The sequence below is a fragment of the Gavialis gangeticus genome, unplaced genomic scaffold (assembly GCF_001723915.1).
Source record: "Gavialis gangeticus isolate Ggan-Ray unplaced genomic scaffold, GavGan_comp1, whole genome shotgun sequence".
Lineage (NCBI taxonomy): Eukaryota > Metazoa > Chordata > Crocodylia > Gavialidae > Gavialis > Gavialis gangeticus.
In genome coordinates, this window is record NW_017728996.1 from 53,587,874 (window position 1) to 53,595,695 (window position 7,822).

Below are 7,822 nucleotides of genomic sequence, written 5' to 3' on the forward strand. Positions count from 1 at the left end.
AGATGCCAGCCGAGTGAACTCATGGCTGAGGCTCAGCTGTGCCATGGCACGATTCCCTCTTGCCTGCAGAGACAGAACACGTCAGTGCGGGGCTGCGTCTGGATTCAGGTTGGGCGTGTCTGCATGGGGGAGATGGCGACCCGTGTTACAATCAGAGCCAGCAGGCGTGTGACAGCAGTGGTGCTGAGCAGTGGGCTCGGGGCAGCCTCAGCGCCCTGCCTGCAACAGTGCAGCTGCATCGCTGGGTGCAGGCAGAGGGAAGTTTTGCTTCAAGTGCACCCAGAAGCTTGGATCCCCAGAGAGGAACGCAGATCTGTGATGTGGCTGCAGTGCTTTGCTCCCCTCCATGCTGCAAAGAGTAGCCATTTTCTAAGGTAGTACAGACCCAATCTGCAGCACTCACAGGAAGGTCTCTCCGGGGTCACCCTTGTTTTGGGTTCCCAGTGCCATTGGGATGGTGCTCTGTTACTGCACTGAGAGCAGAGGCCCAAATGTTGGGGGTGAGATTTCTGCACTGCGCCCCCCCCCCCCATCAAGCTGTGTCTCCAGCAGCCTAACATCCCCAACCGTTCCGGCCTTTGTACTGCCCGTGTGAGGAGGAATGTAGGGCAGTTTCTGTAGACCAGCTGCTGCTGTGCTAGCTACCGTGAGCAAAATGAGCCCAGGGGAGCCCTGGGAGTCACTGGCGCAGCCTAGAAATGAGTCACTGCATGCCTTGACCTTTTGCATTTGCAAGGGACTATTTAATATAAGTCGTGGGTAGCATTTTGGCGGCTTCTTAGTTGGGCAGCAGTTGATGCCTTGGGCTTGGGAGAGAGGGAGGCCTTCATGAAATCTCCTTTGGTTTCCCTTTCCCAACCAGGACCGAGTAGTTCAGATCAGGCAGAAGTGTGCTGGGAAAGGAGAGACCTTGTGGGGTGGCAATTCCATGTTATGCCAAGGTATCCAGCACGCCTTGAGCTTTGGCTGTGCACCCTAAGTGTTGTGGGCTCCCAGCTACCCAGGGGGTTGAGAAGGGCTGGGCTAATCATTTGGGGGTAGCAGCATAGTGCACAGGACCTTAAAATCACAGCCCTTATCTTTGTGGTTCTACTTCAGGCCACTCCTGCCAGGGCCTTTTTGTCTCCATGTGCCAGCAGTCCTCAGCCATCCCCTGCCTGCTGGGTGTCTTCGCACCTGTCCTACTCCTTTGTTAGCTAGGAAAAGAGGTCAGTAAGAGAGGGTAATGAATGCAAGTTGCTCTTGATGTTCCCTGTCCAGCAAACTGTTGTCTTGATGTTGCCTCCAGGACTTAACCTTTCACTCTAGGTAGGGGGCTGTTTAAAGTCCAATACAGGATGGTTAATAGCTTCTCCACCAGGCTCCGCATCCTGCTCTCAGAGGAATCAAGCGCTTAGCAAAGGTGACAGTGGGATTCCCAGTCTGGTGTCCTAGGTAGGGTGGGTGGGACTGCAGCTCCTTCCTGGTTTGGAGGCACCCTGACTCCAGCTGTACTGAGGTACTGGAGGCTGCCTTGTGGGTGCTGCTCCAGTGCCAGATCTCCCGGTCTCCAGGGTGCTCTGGAACGTGGTGTTTGGTCACTCCCGCTCAAGGGATCTGTAAGCGGAAAGAGCCTTTCTGAGGGACTCGCCCAGGTCCGCCCTTGCATCAGCTGTGTCTTTCCAGGCTTGCTGAGCTACAGTGTTGCAGCATTTCCACAGGCTCTCCCCTTTGCAGACTGACTTCTAGCCAAAATAAAAGGAGACTGTGGGGCTGTGGGGACTGCAGTAAGGAGGCAAAAGCTGGGAGAATTCACAGCTAAGCTTCCATATCCCAGGGCCCCCTCAGGTACTGAACTGAGCACGGTGAAGCTAGAGATGCCCCTGGGCTGTTCTGGCCAGCATCCAGGTGTGTCACCACCTGGTGCTGGCAGAGCGGAGTGGGGCTTTGCAGGGCTGTCTAAGCCTCCTGTTCCAAATGTGTGCTTGTGTCTTTGATCCTGCGAACGCTTGGCACATGTGGCACCCATCACATGAAGGGCAGTGGCTTCTGGGCCAGCCCTGTTGTGGGGCCTAAGCACTCCAGGAAGCTACTTGCGTTGCAGGTGTGTTGGGCAAATGGAAAAGGCTCTTGCTTTAACCCCCCTTGGGGGTCTGAGAGGCAGGGTCTGTTGAGTCACCCCCATCCATCCCCCTGCCATTCCACCCTACCATTTGCACATGTATGCTGGTTTGTTGCTATCCTCTTGTCATAAGCTCATGGTGTTCTCCTCTGGCTCTAAGGCCTGTTCCCAGCAGCTGGAGGAGTGTGGGGTGGAGCACACACAGGATGGCCCGTGTGTGGCTCCCTCCCCTCTTGCTCTTTTTCCTACCCACTGAGGATAGGAGGAGGGGACTGACCCACGGACATTCACAGCAGTTCCCCGTGTTTGCAGGTTGCTTATACTGGTTCAGGGCGGTTTCTCATGCTACTAGTAAATTCCAGTAATTAAGCACTAGCTCTGATGTAAAAATGGAGGTGGATTAGATGGCTTCCCTTGCAGAAGCAAAGCCATCTTCTGCGCCTCAGAACTTCTGGCGGTCCCTAGCGAGCCCTTGGGAGAGAGCGCTTCTGTTCCAGGGGCCTGGGAATCGAGCTTTTCAACATTGCCATCTCCCACTCAGGTCTCCGCTCCCTTTCCAGGGAACAGCAGTTGGAAATGCTTTCACAACCTGAGCCAATCTGGCCAGGAAGGCTGGGCCAAAGGCTTCTGGGAAGCGTTGGGGAACACGTATCAGCAGCTGCTGGCTCGTCCTGGGTCCTCTCGTTGTGGTTTCCCTCTTCTAGCCACGCTTGAGTAAGCTGCCTCCAGAGCTGCTGACAGGGCCGCGTTTGGAGGCCTTGGAAATTACACCGTTCATTTCCTTATCGTCCCCTGACCTGCAGTGCAGAGCCTTCTGGTGCAGGAACGAGGCGAGAAAGCGGCATGCAGCCAATGTGTCAAGAACTACGAAGGAGGAAATTGGACTTGCTCACTTAAAACCGTGGGGTTAGGCTTTTGATTTTTGGCTCCTACTGAGAGGTTATTTATATGTGCTGCTGCTGCTGCTTCTTTTTTTTTTTTTTTTAACTGCTAGATGGAGCAGGCTGTGAGTTTCAGCCAATCCCACCTCTGGAGTTTTTCTAACCAGGGAGGGCAGGGGAAATTGCATCTCTCTCCATTTAATTTCCCAGCTGTGCACTCCAGAATGGGCTGGCAGTGTTAGCATTAGGAAAGGCTGAGTAAAGGGCTGGCTTATCTTAATATATTTGTGCTGCTGCTGTTCTCTATTGCTGCCCCCGTTGAACTGTTGTCAGGCCCTTGCTCCAAGCCTGACGTGTTGCCTTTGCTAGAACAGCAGTTGCCTCCCGCCCCCTGGGAGCAGTGACATGGGGACGCCCTGTGGGAGACTGAGAGGGGTCCTTGCGCTGCACTCTAACTGCTGAGAAAATGGATCAGAGCTCGCCAAACGGAAGAGCAGAACAATGGAGAGGCGGATAAAAGAGGCGTAACTGCTCTTTGATGCCTTGGCTTACCCTGGCTGCACGCTGCTTCCTTTGGCGGGTGTAAATCAGCCCTGTTGAGTGTTTGTGCAGCTCTCCAGATACGTTGTGATTAAAGACTTTGATGAAAAGGCCAGCATGCGACCCAGCCTGCTGACTTCTATGTGCCCCAGCTCCTCTGAAGGAGACTTCTCGGCAGACGGTAACCAATGGCTCAGATTGTGTTTATTGCTTTGCTTCCAGTCTGATGTTGGCGACTTACTAGCTTAAGAATCCCCTCTGCACTATGCAGGGCACGTTTATCTGGCTGAGTGATGTTTGCCTGAAGCAGGCAGAATTCCTGCTCCCCTTTCTCTCGCCCACTGCAGCCTCGAAGGCTTCAGAGTGTGTCGCACACAAACCTGGAGAACATCTGCTCGGGCCCCTACCCTCAGGAGATGGTTCCCTTTTGGGGAGGAAGCGCCTTCTCCAGCCCCACTGCAAACACAGACCTTTCTGTGTCATTTGCTTCCAGACGTTACTTGTACTTCACACAGCTCTGTCCTTCCCTGTGGCTCCACTCAGGCTCGGGGGAAATGTTAACGCCTTCTTCTCTCTGAATATTTGGGGAAGTCAGTCTCCAGCAGAGGAGTGCTGTGCATGAGGATGGTGGGACTGGTCAGGTGGACCTGGATCCTGTCAGGGTAAGAAGGAAGCCACGTGTCCCTATTCCTCATACCTAGAAGATAGGCTGGTGTGTGGAGCATCCCTGGCCAGAAGAGGTCCAGGAGAATTAGGGTCTGTGGGGTGTTGCACAAAAGCAGTGATGTCTCTATCAAGGCTGCCCAATGGGAAGGTGGTGGGAGGAAGGGTTGAGCCAGGACATCCAGGGATCAAGGAGAAGGGTGCTCACTATCTTGGAGGGAGATTGCAGGGCTGAATGCGGGGTGTCCTGTTCTTTGCTATGGCAGTAAGCCACCTGGGATGGCTTCTCTGAAGTGAAGGCAGCCTGGTAAGATATTGCCCCCACCCCCCAGAAGAGCTGTCCTTCTTTGACTGGGCCTTGCTCATTTGGTCTCCTAGCAGTGGGGAGGCAGGAACCTCAGAGCACGCTGCTAGCTTTGGAAGGCATTGTGTTTGGCTTTTGGCGGATCCATGTTTGACTTGGCTACTCCTTGTCCTGCGGGGCCCAGAGCTCTGTGAGGGTCAGGCCCTCCATTTGCAGATGCTTTGGCCTTGTGCAATTAGTCCTTGTGTGTGAGTTTTTGTTTCTTTGGCTGTCTCCTGTATTCCTATGTCCCTCCAAACCCTTTCCAGAGGGGTTCCTGGCCACTGCCAAGGACAGCACAAAGACATTTGGCTCCCTCCTCCTTCCTGCTGCTCTTGGCCACCGAGCTTGGTGACCCCAGCAGGCAGCTTTGCCTGTCATGCCAGGGGGAGCTGAGAGCCATGGCTGATTCTCTCCTAGGTGTATGGGGCACTGGGGTGGTTCTTCCTTTGACCTCACTGGCAGGACTCTCGTCACTCAGGATCCTGTCCTCAGAGGTGGCTGCCTCTCAGCCAGCTGCTCTCGTGTCCCCATCCCCCCCAGGAGAACTGTGTCTGTGGTCTGCTGAAGAAGTTGCCCAGTGATCTTTCCAGGTCCCTTTTAGCCCTTAATTTCTATGATTCTGTGATTCATACTGAAGCAACCACTCCCCCTGTCATTAACCTGGAATTTGGGCACCCTGGGGCTAGGGCAGCCACACCGATTTCAGCGACTTTGTTGGGTCAGATCTCCTTATTCTCCAGCCAGTGGGAAGAAATCTGAGAGGCTTTGAGCAATGCTGTTGTGGAGAGGGGGAGGGAAATGGGTCACTGTGGAGACTGAAGTTGTTTGAAGCCATTGCTATGCACGGCTCCTGTGCTTCTGTTCCCGTTTTCTCATGATTCCTCACGTAAACTCAGTTGTGCATTTAGTGGCCTCTAGCCATTGAGGGGAGCTTGTAGTTCCTGGTGAGTTTAGGCCCTGTCACCATACAACAGTAGGCCTGTGTGAGTCCAGTGACCTAGAGGCCTTTATCCTGCCCTAGAGATGGGCTGATGCTCAGGCAAATCTTGCTTGCCTTACCATCAGCTGTTGTGGGGGTCCTCGACTTCAGGAAGAAGGGCCTGTGATTAGGGCCTGTTTCTGATGTTGGAGGAGGTAGGCTCAAGCCTTGAAGTAGAGGCTAAGAGATGGGCCTTGTTGTGTGCGTGTTCCCTTGAGTCGGAGTGCCCCCATCCTCATCCCAATGCTCCTTCTTGGGTTCCAGCAAGAAGATCTGTGCCTGCCCCTTAGCGCTGACAGCCTGCCGTGTTGGGGTATGCTCTTCCTTTCCCTTTGTGCCTTGTCTCCTCTCACGTTTGCCTGTGAGCACTCCTGCTGTAGCAGTAGCCAGCCTCCCACCCAGCCCCAGGTGCTGCTGGAGAACTCTGCAGGTCAAGCATACAGTGATACCAGACAAGGATTGAGCTCCTGGCTAAAGCCCCCTGATCTGGAGCAAATGCTGTCTTTGCATGACTTGGCTTCCTCCCAGGCAGCCTCATTAGGAGAATGAATGCCTGGGCTAAGCTGCTGAATACCCCGCCCGTTAACTGGGCAGCTGAGGGCTGTGTAAATGCCCTGTGCTGGTGCTGGATAGGCATGGGCAGGATGGGCTCTGTTCATCCCTGCAAATTGCCTGTGGCTCTTGGCACTTGTGGTAAGTCACTGCATGAAAGGGAAATGCATTAGAGTTTTGTACGTATCCAGAACTCCCCCATAGCCACATGTCTCCTCCTCTCTGCTTGGCAATGAATTGTCAGCTTATACCGCCGAGGGCTTCCGCTTATCTGCAAACATTCCTGTCTCCGTTATCTTTTCAGTCCCGATTCAGGGTTTCTTGAAAGCTCCTGCGCACAGTAACACAGAAAGCAGCCAGACGTACCTTGTTAGATGCAACGTCCCTGCTGGCTTATCGACCAGCAGCTCTCATTCTGGTCAGGATGCAATGACTCCAGTAGGATTTTGCCAGTGAAGATCAAAATGGGGAGGCGGTGGTAGCAGGTGTTTGGAGGGGGAGGCTGGTTGTCAGGCTGCCTGGCTCATGTCCCCAGCTGCCCTTCTGCTGGGCTGGGGTTCTTGAGCAAATTGCTTCCTTGCTCTGTGCCTCAGTTTTCTTAGCTGTGAGGGGGGTGCACTCTCCTTTTCCACATGGGGCATCCCCTCGACACTGGTAAATGGCTCAGCACTCACAGCTGGCAGGTGCTGTGGGAGGGGGAGCATTCTTCTCTTGTATGTGTTTCCTTTCCAAGCTGGAGAGTAATTGAATTCCAGGAAACGGCTCCCCCAATTAGCTATGTAAATGCATGGTTGCGAGGATCCCAAGTGCTATGTAAATGAGGGCTGCTCCGCAGCCCCCCCCCCTCCTTCCAGCTATTCGTATTCAGGTGAGTTGCCTTCATCTGCAGATGGAGCACAACTCCTCCCATCTGTGTCCTGGCTAGATGTTGCTTGTCTTGTTGTGAACTGCAAGGCTTGGGGTGTGCCCTGTTTCTGGGGCAGATGCCTCTGCAAAGGGCTGTGGCTGCTGGTGTGGCCAGGAAGCCGGGTCCAGGTATCTCCAGTGAGAGGGCTTGATGGGGGAACAACTTCTTTCACTCCCTTGCTCATCCCAAACCCAGAGGCCAGGAGCCTTTGGAGAAGGGCCCTATGCTCCCTAGGCACAAGAGCCCGGAGGAGGTGCCATTAGCATAGTTTCAAAGATGGCATTGATATCGGAGCCCAGAGCACTTCAGCTTGGGAACATGCTGTGGACTGTCCTCTCCTTGCCCTGATCTCCACTCCTGTCCTCCTCCCCTCCCTTCCTTCCACCAGGCACCACCCAGAGTTGCTTCAGCAGATTCCCTCAGGCCCCCACCTTGGCCGAAACCCCACAGAATTGGTTCTCTGATGCAGATCTTTAAAAAAACAAAAAGCCCAGGGTGAGGGCATTTTGCTGCTTTACCTCTTAAGGTTGCTCCCCCCAGGGTTGTGGGGGGGTGGGGCGGGGAAAGGAGAGAGAGGCAGCCCTGAGGCTGAGACATGCCACTCAGCTCCTGGCAGCGGCCTTGAGCTGGGGCCAGGCGGTGCCTATTAGAAAGCTGAGGAAAGATCCGTTTTGAAGTCTGAAAGGATCCTGTAGGGAGAGGACTGGCTGGATGCCAAGGAACTCTTTGAGGTGGTAACTAACTCATAAACAAGAGCTGGCGTGTGCCAGCGAATTCTCTCTCGTCCTGGCTTTGGGGAGACAAGCAGATCTATAGGATGCCTTGTAAGTAGAATGGTGTTTTAGTGTTTCAA

The 7,822-nt window shown here is 54.1% G+C and overlaps 1 protein-coding gene across 5 annotated transcripts in view; it reads left to right on the plus strand.

Moving 5' to 3' along the window:
* ZNF609 (zinc finger protein 609) overlaps positions 1-7,822 on the plus strand; it is a 124,497-nt gene that overhangs the window by 9,979 nt on the left and 106,696 nt on the right. The window contains exon 1 of one of the 5 annotated variants that reach the window (XM_019504551.1): positions 7,699-7,793. The exons of the other annotated variants lie outside the window; for them this stretch is intronic. The gene's annotated coding sequence lies outside the window, so the exon portion shown is untranslated. Of the gene's footprint in view, positions 1-7,698; positions 7,794-7,822 lie in introns of those variants that run through there. 5 annotated transcript variants of the gene reach the window in all.